The 11,831-nt window shown below is 47.7% G+C and overlaps 1 protein-coding gene, 1 long non-coding RNA gene and 1 pseudogene across 2 annotated transcripts in view; all 3 read right to left on the bottom strand.

Moving 5' to 3' along the window:
- Positions 1 to 11,831, bottom strand: part of TSPO (translocator protein) — a 357,420-nt gene that overhangs the window by 120,055 nt on the left and 225,534 nt on the right. The gene's annotated exons all lie outside the window — the stretch shown is intronic.
- On the bottom strand, positions 47 to 7,513 carry LOC136361593 (CCA tRNA nucleotidyltransferase 1, mitochondrial-like; annotated as a pseudogene).
- On the bottom strand, positions 8,428 to 11,779 carry LOC136361596 (uncharacterized). The gene is made up of 2 exons (XR_010743658.1): positions 11,351 to 11,779; positions 8,428 to 8,659 (listed from the first exon to the last, which is right to left on the bottom strand). It is a non-coding gene; the product is annotated as an uncharacterized lncRNA (long non-coding RNA).

Here is an 11,831-nt window from a genome sequence, read left to right on the forward strand (position 1 = left end):
TTTCTCAGCATTGCTACAGTGTTGCCATCTAGTGCTGCAAAAGGTCATATGCAAGGAGAAGGAAATCCAAAGGAGTTTGTTTATTCGTTGTCACGGTTCGGTAGGAAAACTTTCATCTGCAACAAGATTCAGACACACAAGAGCTGCTCAAAGAGATTTTTTAACAGCACACAAAAATCCAAGGGCTAGAAAGACATCCATCAAGTGCAAGACTAGCTCTGCTCCACTTGGCCAAATTGCCAAGACAAGGACCTGGATGCCCCCTTGTTCTTGTTAATTAATGTTCCTAGTTTGTCTCACACCTGAAGTTGAAAATAAAATGTAGAACCTTCACCAGCTTGCTGTGGATTTAGTTACTCAGTGATAAGTGACTGAAAAACTACTGCAAATTCATGATACTCACTCAGCCAACTCATTCTTTTGACCTAAAACTGATTGTGGCAAATAAACACAGTCCTAGAGAATAGCCTGGTTTTCCATGGCAAGGTTGCTGGGAACTGCTGGAGTATTTCCATCTGTTATGCAACTGAAGTACCAAAAGAGTTAAGGTAGAGCCCATTTTTTCCACACATTTTCCTAGGCACATAGAAAACCCCTCCGGGATTTTATCTAGAGAGAAGTCCAAAACTTGCTAAAAATCACAGGGTGCTCAGAACTGCTAAAACACAGTAGGTTTGTTGTTTAGAAATGTCTTCAAATGAATTCAGTGCACTGCAAAGCCCCAAATGAAGCAACGTGAACTGCACTCACATCCATCAGGAAGACCCAGTGTGGTCTAAGTGGTTCCAGCCCTGAGGCTTTGGTTAACTCCTGCCTGTGCTTCACCAATAAAAGGCCAAGGTTTCTTCCATCCTTGGATATTTTCAGCCTCAGGTCCAGCTTTGTGACATCATCCTTGCCCTAGAACAAGGGTGTCAGGACAGGCATGGCTTTTGGAGTTCTAGTAACTCTGGCAAATTCCTCTCAATTCTCATCAAGTGGTAGCCCTAAAACCACACAAGAAGTGCAAACAAGTGTTAATAAGAAAAGCGGGTGTTAGCAGAGGATAAAAATAAGATCTAATTTCTGTGTAAACCCAAGTTTGATCTCAATTTGCCAAAAAATTCTGTCTGTGTAAGATACAGGAGTTACTAACCAAACTTCATTGCACTTCACCTATGTACTGGGTAATATCCAGCTCACATATAAGCTGAGCCAAATGACTGATGTGGTTTCCAAGAAAAATTTTTTCAACTCCACCCAAATCCTTTCTTCTGATATTCTAGCCAACCCTTTGGCATTTTCTTGAATTGCTTGCAGTGTATTAGGTTCAGGATCTCCAGGTTTCTCTGCAATTCTTCCATAGAATCTGCCAAATAAACCCCCCGGATGTTAGAATAGAAAACTATTCCACCTACAATCATATAATCATTTAGGTTGGAAAGGAAATAGGACAACTCCAACTCTTTTTACATCACTGATATCTTGTTGAGTCTTTTTGAAACTTTCTAAAGTTTCTTCATCAAGGAAAGGCAAAATCTCTTACCTGAAGTATCTCAGGATTCTTCAATAATCTTCTTGTATTCTCTCAGCTGCCTTCCCCACAAATCTGATTTTCTTGTTTCTCAAGTCTTCACAGCTGTTAAAGAAATCATAGAGTGTCCCATCCAAACCTAGAAAAAAAAGAAAATAACATACTATGAATTTACAGATGTGGCTGACACAACAAAACACTCATTCAGAAATGAGAAGCTGCATGATTTGACCTGGTCTGTCAGATCATCTCACGTATTTACGTGGACCTTTGACATAGGCATAGAATTCACAGGCAAAACTGAAATGCACTGCAAATTCATCTACATAATTGTTTTTCAAATTTACCTAAAAGCATGGATTTACCACTGAGATCCCTCCTTTCAGCATCCTTGTGCCAGTCAGTTGTGAACTCCACCTCTGCTTGCCATCCCTTGGTGATAACATCTGTTTGGATAGTGGTCATTTCAAAATTCTCTTCACGGAGCTGCAAATCCCACAGACGTTGGTACTTCAACACAACCATGACATGAAATGACACAAAATGACACGCAATGAAATGCAAAAGCTGCTCATGTTTTCAGTCCCGTGTCTGTGTCCAGTGGGTGGACACATGCACAGCAACGTGTGCAGTGCTTTTGTACAGAGTTGCAAAATAGGAACTTCTGCAAATAATCTTGACTTTTTTTTTTCCTACAGAGCCTGCAGAAATCTTCCTGCAAGAGCTGGACTAAGAGCAAGGCAGAGGAAACAGAACTTGAGAGGAAAGCAGGAGCAGGAAACATTTGCATCATGTGTGGGCAGCCAACATTATCTTTTCTGCTGATGACACAGCAGCATCAATGGGTTCCATGCATTAAAAGATGATCATTACTTGAATTCTACAATGAATAATCAAAAAAGCCACTCCAGGCCTCACTTCAACTCTTGCTGTGATACTTAAACAAATAAGGAGCAAATTTTCTACTGGACATGCTGTACATCCACAGCCAGGTAGAAAAGATCCAAAGAAATGCCAAACCAACCCTGGCAGTGATAGTTGGGTGTTTTTCTCCCTTGTTATTAATCAGATGAACCCCAGCTGCTGTGAACATTTCCTTCATCTCTGCAGGTGTGGTTGTGGTGGCAAAATGGATGTCTTGTGGGGTCACCACCCTCAGTAAATCCCTCATGGCCCCTCCTGCTCTTCTCAGCTCATCATTCTTATTCTCCAGCAGTTCTAGAAAAGGAAGGAAAAGCAAACAGTAATAAATCCCTGGCACATCAGCCATAACCAAATGCCTTCTCCCAAAATTAAGCTCCTATATATAGGAATAAACAGTCAGATATGCAGGAAGCAGCAACTAACTGACATCTTCATGTAAAATGCACTAATTGGTGGCACAGCTGAGCAGCCACAGCTATCCTCCCTGTCATTCTGATCGACTTTTCTGAAATCCTATTGACAGGTCCCTCGTTGGTCCTGGGGACTCTGGGCTGGGGATCATTTGGAGCAGTCAGGGGCTGACAAGGGGAAAGAATTCAGATTATTTACAGCAGAGAACAGTGAGCCACGAACCCAAATTCCTTCAGGAACAGAGCATCGTGGGATGGGTCTACAAAGGGGAAAAGGGGCTCTGACATGTCCCTGGAGACTGGCTGAAGATGATAGGCCTGGAGAAGGCTCTGGGAGCAGAGAAATGCTCGGAGAGACTTTTTACAGGAGAGCATGGAGTGACAGGGCAAGGAGGAATGGCAATAAGGTGGGAGAGGGTAGGTTTAGGAGCGAGGTTTCCCTGTGAGGGTGGTATGGGAATGGGATGGAATTGCCAGAGCACCTGTGGGTGCTCCTGGATGCCTGGAAGTGCTCAGGGCTAGGCTCAGCCCACACCTGCAGGGCACAGCTGCTCCATGGGGCCGTGAGCTCAGAGCCAGGGTCAGGTCAGCAGGGTCGGATGCTGTTGGGTTATGCTGCTCAAACACCAAAGCTTTTGGCAAGTCTGTGGAAGTCACAGACTCCTGGCTCACTGTCTGAGCACACAGATGCTCATCCTCTGCAGCACGTGGAAAAAACCTGGAAAAGGCAAAAGTAAAATGATGTTTCTCATCAGAAATTGAGTGTCTATGAACATCAATTTTTGACAATTTAATACGATCACTTTTCTATAAAAATCTCAGGCCATGGAGGTCTCTCCAGGCAGGAGAACTACAGTGAGCACAGGGAGACGCAATCAGAGACTGGCACTTCCTAAAGTCCCCTCTGCACTCAGATGCTCTTTGCCCTTTATTTGTAAAGAAAGGGTGGCAGCTGCCCAGGAATGCTGCTCAGAGACACGGGGCCTTGGCACACGGAGCATGTGGGGGATGTTGTGAGGACTGAGATGGAGCGAGCAAAGAAACAGTCTCTTCTCCTTGTTTCTGTTCCTCAGTCATGGGAACTCTGAAAACACGGGGTGCTGGACAGATCCAGGCTGTGAGCACTGCCCTGGCTTTGATGGATCATTTTTGCTCACATGCCTCAGTTCCATCCTCTCCTGAGCACAGCAGAAAACTGCTACAGGAGAAGAGCTGAGTTATCCAGGGATGCAGCCGTTCCAGAGGGGAAGCAGTTGGGTGTAACTGACAGGGACTTCTATCACACACAAGAATCCCACCCAACAAACACTGAGCTCAACTTCACTGAGCTGCAGCACAAAGCCTCTCACAACAGGCAAAGGCAAGAGGAGGCCACAGCACCACTAAAACAGCCCCTGGGCTTGGAGCAACACAACCCTGTCAAGTCAGGGGACGGCATTTGGGAACAATCCTGGCTGTTTGGAGGCAATTCAGGCTCAGGCTGCAGCGCAGTCAGTGCAGACAAGTGATCCACAGGAGCCGTGGGATTTTCTGTTCTTCTTGCAATGGCATTTATGGCTGAGCAGTTCAGAACAAGGCCTGAGCAGACAGGACTGGAGAATAACACCAAACTTGTTATACCCCTGTGCCTGGCAGGGGCCTGGAGCATCCCAGTCCAGGCTCTGGCTTCATTTGCCTGCTTCTACTGCAGTTAACCTGGCATGGGAACTGGTAAATTGCAAACCAGACAAGGAGACACTTCTTGAAACAGAAATAAAATCCAGCTGCAGCAAAGCCCACGGCCACATTTAGAAACCCTTCAGCAAAAAAAACCTTGGAAAAGCAAAGGTGACATGTGGTTACCTGGAACTTCAGAGGACTGAGGGGAAGGTGAGTAACAGGCAGCCAGCAAACAGCTTCCACTGCTTCACACTCCAGCCACTGCAGCAACGGCAGCTTCCCTGGAATTTCACACCCAGCATCTCTTCCCAGCTCAACAAGCCAACAAAAGGCAGTCCAATATTTACTTCAGACTTTTCTAGTGCTGCACTTGCCATGATCCTTTGGGCACAAGGAACCTTGCAGGTGTGTCCTACACCTTCACATCTCACTGGCTCTTTTTAGCACAACTGGACCAGTTCACTGTCCCTTCCTAAAGGATCCTTCTGAAGCCAGAACATCCCCAGCTTTGTTTTGCCCATAAGTGTTCTGTTCCCTGCACAACTAAGGCCCTTCCAGTGCTTGGCAAGTGACAGCCAAGAGCCTGCCCGGGAGAAAGGAATGTGCGTGAAAACCATCCCAAGGCTGTCAATGCCAGCCCTTCGCTTCTCCTCACGGCTCCAGTGGCACCAGAACTGTCCCTGCAGGCAGAAACGCCCCACGGGAACACCATGAGCTGTCTCCAGTGTCCCACTGGGCTGTGAGAAGCAGTGAAACAAAACCAGCAGCTCACAAGGAAATCAGGGGCACCTGCCGAGCCTGTGACAGCAGCAGCTGTGAGAAAGGCACCGAGGCAGCACCTCACCAAAACTACGTTAAAAGAAATGCCAACTGCTCGACAATCACTTCAGTGTTGGATTCCTAAAGCAAAACCAATAAGAACTTTTATTTTTAGACGCTTGGGAGAAGTCCATCCCATTTTAACCCATCTCTGTGGTTTGTTTCCAGCGTGGTGGCGTTCATTTCCCAGCTCACAGCAGCGCTAGAGCTGGTCCCGCACAGACACAGGAGGCCGCTGCGAGCTGCATTTCAGCAGCTCCCGGGGACACGAACCGCCCCCACACCTCTCACCGCCCGAGCCCCGCGTCCGTCCGGCACTCCCAGAGAGCTGCTGGGAGCTGGAATTCTCCCTGCTCCCCCTGCCCGGCAAACCCTGCCTCCAGCTCCAGCCCCGCACCTCTCACCTCCTGCCCAAGAGGAGCTGCATCCTGCAGGGTGCTGCCGGCTCCGGGCAGATGCGGCCCCTCGGGCAGGGGGATGGCTCGGGCAGCTCTGGTCGGTTCTTCCCTCCACGGTTTTGTGCTTTCCCGCATTTCCCTGGGCCGGGCGGTACGGGAGGAGTCCGGCCCGGCCCCGCCTGCCGCTGGGGGGTGGTTGCAGGAGTGGCGAGGCGTGGCCGCGACAGAGGCGGTGTCACCGCCCGCCCCCGGCGCCGCTGATCCCACAGCCCGAGTCCCACACCGGGAAATGTCGCGGAAAATCGCGCTGAAAGTGCGGGGTCGGCGTCAGAGTCGAGTGGGATTCAGGCAATCGATTGGACGGCTTTGAGAGGCGCAGGGCCCTTTTGGGGCGCCATTTCCTCCCTACCCAAACCGCATGCGCAGAATGCCGCCATCTTCGGAAGGTCAAATAAACCCCGGTGTCGACAAGCCATCTTCGGTATGGTGTCACGTGACTTTCGGTGCGGCCCGCCATCTTGGGTGCTGGCAGAAGTTACTTTGCGATGAGACACCATCTTTGGTGTGGCACCACGTGATCACGGGGTTAGTCCTCCATCTTTGGTGCTGGCGGAAGTAGCTGCCGTTGAAGACTCCGTCTTTGGTGTAATACATTAACTTTTTTCCTTCGCCGCCATCTTAGGTGCTGGCAGAAGCCACTTCCGGCCGGGCCGCCATCTTTGGTGTGGTTCCAATAAGCCCCTGCCTCTAGTCGGCTGCCTGAAGCCGGCCCCGCTCCGATGCCGGCCTGACCCAGGTCGCCGTTCTGCCCCTGGCCCTTCCTGCCATCGTACCTCCCACAGTGACACGCAGACTGGCACTTTGGAAAAGATTGCAAAGGCAGGCAATGGCTTCAGAAATAACGATGAAATTCAAGGAAAAGGCCATTTCCAAGAGAGATGCTGGAGGGGCGAAGGCAGCGTGTGCAGTTCTGAGCTGAGCTGTTTAGGCCAGGCCTCTGCCTGGGGTGTGATCTGCAGCTCCCCGCCTTAGACCAAGGCTCCCCACAGATCTCTGGTTCACCCTTGTCTGCCCTGACCAAGCAAGGAGGTGATGGGGTTCTTGCCAATCTCCGGTTTTGTTCTGTACTGCAGGCACATGCACCTTCAGCGCTGTTGCGTGTGTGGTTTCTGTGCTATACGAGTTATTGGTAAAGATGTGGTTTGTGGTCAGCAGGAGTGGCTGAGGAAGGGATTTCTGAGGTGAAATTTAAGTGCCCTGGACTGTACTTGTTTCTGACTATCCCATAAATTACCACTTGCAAACGCACCCATCCCATTCCTTTGCCTCCTCACAGAGCCAGCAGCTGGCTGGCAGCCAGCCTCTTTAAAATGGTAAATAAACAAAGATCCAGGAGCAAGCCAGCGTGACTCTCACCACAAAATTCAGTGCTCAGGAGAGCTAATTCTTGTCTTGATCGGGTCCTTCCAGCTATACCTTACACTCTGCTAGGACACCACCACCTACTGTGCATTTGCCTTATGTCACCTGAACCCCTCCAATGACACCAGGAACACCTTGGCAGGAGAGACACAAAGGAGCAGGCAGGGAACAGGGTCATCATCATCACTCTTTTTTCCAGTTTCATGTCTTTCAACTCTGGCCTGGAATCAGGTTTTTCATATATCACAGCCAGGTACTCCACATTAATTCACTCAGAAGTTTTTCTGTGTTTTACAATACACAAATCTTTGTGGCAGTCCTTTAAATCCTTCCATCTGGAAGGATCCCAAACTGCTTATGAACAATAATTCTTGGGTACCTCAAGTTTGAAACACATCCTCTGTGTGACGGAGTGAATTCAATCCAACAACTCCCAGCTTAATGCCAGGCTCTGGGTTATTTTGGGATGAATTTTTCTTCATTTCCCACAATGGAGCAGATACATGTAGACCCTTATACCCACTTAACATACCCAAATGGATACTTTGAAATTTTTTGAAGTATTTTGTTAATTTATTTTGCCTAAAATTCTTGACTAGTGTGATCTCAGTTCGCAAAATTCTCTCAAAAATTGTCCACTGGAGATTGTGTTTCTCAGGCTCACCTTTGTGTTTCTCAGAGTGGGCTGGGAGGTACTGGCAGAACGAGAAAGAACTCGAGGAACAGCAACAGTAACTTTGTTACCTTTTCCCAGATCACCTTCCATGGTTTTAAGGGGAAATACCTCCTTTACCTCTCATGTCTTACTCTGAAGCTTTCTGGTTGGTAGAGCAGCTTTTTGCATTTGACTGCTGGTCCCTGCAGATATTTACTCTATAAACCATTTTGATTCCTTTTAGATTGAAGAATTTACAATACTTCCCATTAAAGTCAGTGTCAGGTGTTGGGGAAACCCCCAAACCTTAATGAAAGTCTTCAAAAAAACCCCAACCCTTAAACAATTCAGTGGATTTTGTAAAACTGCCAACATTCCAATATTAAAGATATTCCTTGAGAAGTTGCTCTTGACAACATAAAGTGTAATATATATTACACACTATACTGTTTACAGTAAAGAAAAAAGAATTCAGCATTATTTTTGTATTAAGTGAAATAATTTCAGTACATGAAATAATTTGGAAATGCTGTATTGAAATGTTAGTTTTTCTAATTGTTGAAACAGAACCTTTCTTCTTTATTGAAAGGTGTTATCACTTTTAAAATAATTTTTTTCCTCAGGAAATACAATTACAGAAATTGATTTTTATCTGTAAAGCGTTTATGTTTTGATGAACACCACGTTTTGTAATTACAAAATCTGGTAGTTCAATCTGTCATTGCATTACCTTCTGGGATCCGTGTATCCTGCTCCAGACCTGCAGGCACCCTGCATATCCTCTATCATGGAAAACCTTTATGAGTCCTGTTTTTCCCCTCAGATTTCTCAGCAGAGCGAGAGGCCTCTGAAGAAACATCTGATAAATAGAAAAAGTTATTCGTATCCATAAATCACTAAATAAACTCTACCTATGGGATCCAGAAATCTTATGGGATGCTTATGCCAGTTCTCAGCACCCCAAATTCACTGGGGTTGGTTTAATCCCACAGGATCCTGGAGAAAGAAGGGAATTAATAATTCTGCATCCAGTCTGAGGGCTACATAATGTGTTAAATAATTGTACATCAAGTGAGGAGGATGGAAGGGACTATTGCAAACCAGCTCATTTGCTGAAAAAAAAGGCAGCATCCTGTGAGAGGAGAAATTTGTGATCATCTAATTAAGAAATATTAAATTATCCCAACACTTAAGGAGTCTGAGCTTCCAGTTTACTTAGAAAGGAAGCAGACGGAGGGTGGAAGCAGGGATGTGTAATTTGGGGGGAATACAAAGACACTGTCCAAGCACTCAGGGATTATGTTAGGAAAACCAAAGGAAATGCTAAAAGGAAATTAATCTGGTGAAGGCTGTCAAAGGCAAAAAGGAGCACTTAGATAAGTAAATGGCAAAAGGAACATTAGGGAAAATGGGAGCTCACTACCAAAGGGAACAGGGGACCTGGTGACACAGGACAGGGAAAAGACTGAGGTCCTGAATCCACCTTTCCCTCAGTCTTTACAAGCAAGAGCAGCCTTCAGGAATCCCAGGTCCCTGAGAGCAGAGAGAAAGGTCGTAACACAGGAGGTGCAGCCTTGGTGGAACAGGATCCCATCAAGGAATACTCAGGCAAATTGGACACGCATGGCTCTGTGGGCGTTGGTGGGATGCATCCATGAATGCTGAGGGAGCTGGGAGATGTCACTGCAAGGCAACTCTTGATACACTGAAGGAAAGCAAATGTCACTCCCATCTTCAGCACGGGCAAGAAGAAGGACCAAGGGAATAACAGGCCGGTTAGCCTCACCTAGATCCATGGGAAAGGTATGGAGCAACTAATCCTGGATTTCCAGACACATGAAGGACAAGACAATCTCAACCAAGCTGTGATTCTGGATTGTTCTAAGTTCTAGAAAATAGTAATTTACAATAAGTTGATGGGAAGTATTCAGGGGATGTAGAGAGGCAGAAATTACTTTCCCCATGCAAAAGTTTTTATCTGCATTGGTGGATTGATTTCTTCCTATATAATTCTTGAAACAACTTGGAATACTGAAAAAGAGGAAATATATTCTAAATTGGAAGCAAGAAAAGGAAAAATGAGATAGATTACTCTATAATTTTTTTTCATATTAAAATAAAAGAAAAAACCCAGGGGGAAGCATTGCCAATTTTCTATCACAGTACATTTCACAGCCTGTAAACTGTAGAGGTTTTTTTGTTAGTGGTGTTTTTCACTAAGCTCTAAAATTAACTTGAGGAAGAAAAAAATAACTTCACTGAAAATAAACTTGATGTATCAAGTGCACATCAGTGTCTTGATTATACATTTGCCATTACATAATTAAGCTATCCTCTTGAAATTAATTCCAATGAGCACCCTCTTAGAAATTTTCATGTACCCTGAAAAATGAAAAGGAAAGATTGACATATTCTTAAAGTAATGAACATAGCATTGAGAACTAAAAGCTACGGGATTAAAAAAAAATTTTGTTGTTTCTTATATGTACGGTCGGATGCAGTGAGGAGAACTGTAATAACAGCTGGCTTTGCTGTCTCAAGGATGTTCAGCAAAGAATGCTCTCCAAAGCCCTTCACTTTAGCTGTAAGGACTGTCAAGGAACTGTTGAGAAGTGGAGATCAAGGAGGTGAACAAAGGAAAAAAACAACCAGGATCGTGCCCTTGAGTGTTCAGGTATATAGAGGAGTAAGGCAAAACTTTGTGTGTGTAGAAACACTTTCTTTTGTTGCCTGTGGAGAAAGTGGGGAAGGCCACGTCCCTGACGCTCCCGTTTAGGCATCCACCTGGGATAAAGTGATGGACACAAGCAGAAAGTGATACGGGGAGAATGTGGAATAAAGATGGGGTGCTGGTGTGTGCAAACTGCAAAAGAGTAGAAACATCACCAAAACTACACTCGTGGGGGCTGTACAAAACCTGGGAGGACAGGGAAAAGGAAGAAGACACAGGCAAGAAGCTGGGAGAGATACACGGGCAGCGGCAGCGAAATGAGGCAGCAGCGGGACAGCAGGGCTGAAAACTAAATGCCCTGAGGGAGTGGGAACTGGAGGACACTGCGGGAATGAAAGTGCCGACGTGAGAAGAAAAGTGTGAAGAAATAGGAGTGACGGCGCCAATGCACACGCCCCGCACCCCTCAGCACCCACAGACCCTCAGCGACACCCCGCAGCCCCTCAGAGCCCCTCAGCAAGGCGCTCCTGCCTCGCACCCAACACCCGGACCCCGAACGCCCTCAGGCGCCTCCGCCCGCCCCCGCGCAATCTCCGCGCAGCGTCGTGCCCGCGCAGCCCCCGAGCGGGGCGGCCTCAGGGACCGCGCGGGGCCGCGCACAGACGCACGGACACCCAGACACACCACACCTCTGTGCACCTGTGGCCATGCGTGTGCGTCCGCACTGGCAGGCACGGACAAGCAGCTGGAGAGCGCCCACCCGCGCCACGCGATGTCACGTCCCCGAATCGCGGAATGTGCCCTGAGTTGGAAGGCACTCCACAAGGATCACCGAGTCCAATTCCCGGCTCTGCGCAAGACCGTTCCCGACAATCTCACCCTGTGCGTCCCTGAGCGCGCTGTCCCAACCCTCTTGGAGCTCTGACAGCCTTGGGGCTGTGACCATTCCCTGGGGATCCTGTTCAGAGCCCCAGCACCACCTGGGGGAAGAACCTTTTCCTGATATTCACCCTAACCCTCCGCTGACGCAGCTCCAGCTATTCCCTCAGGTCCTGTCCGTGGTCACCAGGGAGCGGAGATCAGTGCCTGTCCCTCCGCTTACACTCACAAAGAAGTTGTAGGTTGCGTGCGATGAGTTGTAGATTGTAGATTCTCTCGCCGTGCCGTGCCATTCCATGCCCTGCCGTGCCATGCCATTTCATGCCTTGCTGTGCTGTGCCATGCCATGCCCTGCTGTGCCATTCCATGCCCTGCCGTGCCGTGCCGCCCCACGCGCGTCGACGCGGGACGCGCACCGGCACCGCCCGCTGCTGCCGGCGCGGCTCCTTTAAATGCTAATGAGGCGGCGCGCGTGCCGTGC

The sequence above is a fragment of the Sylvia atricapilla genome, chromosome 5, assembly GCF_009819655.1.
Source record: "Sylvia atricapilla isolate bSylAtr1 chromosome 5, bSylAtr1.pri, whole genome shotgun sequence".
NCBI lineage: Eukaryota > Metazoa > Chordata > Aves > Passeriformes > Sylviidae > Sylvia > Sylvia atricapilla.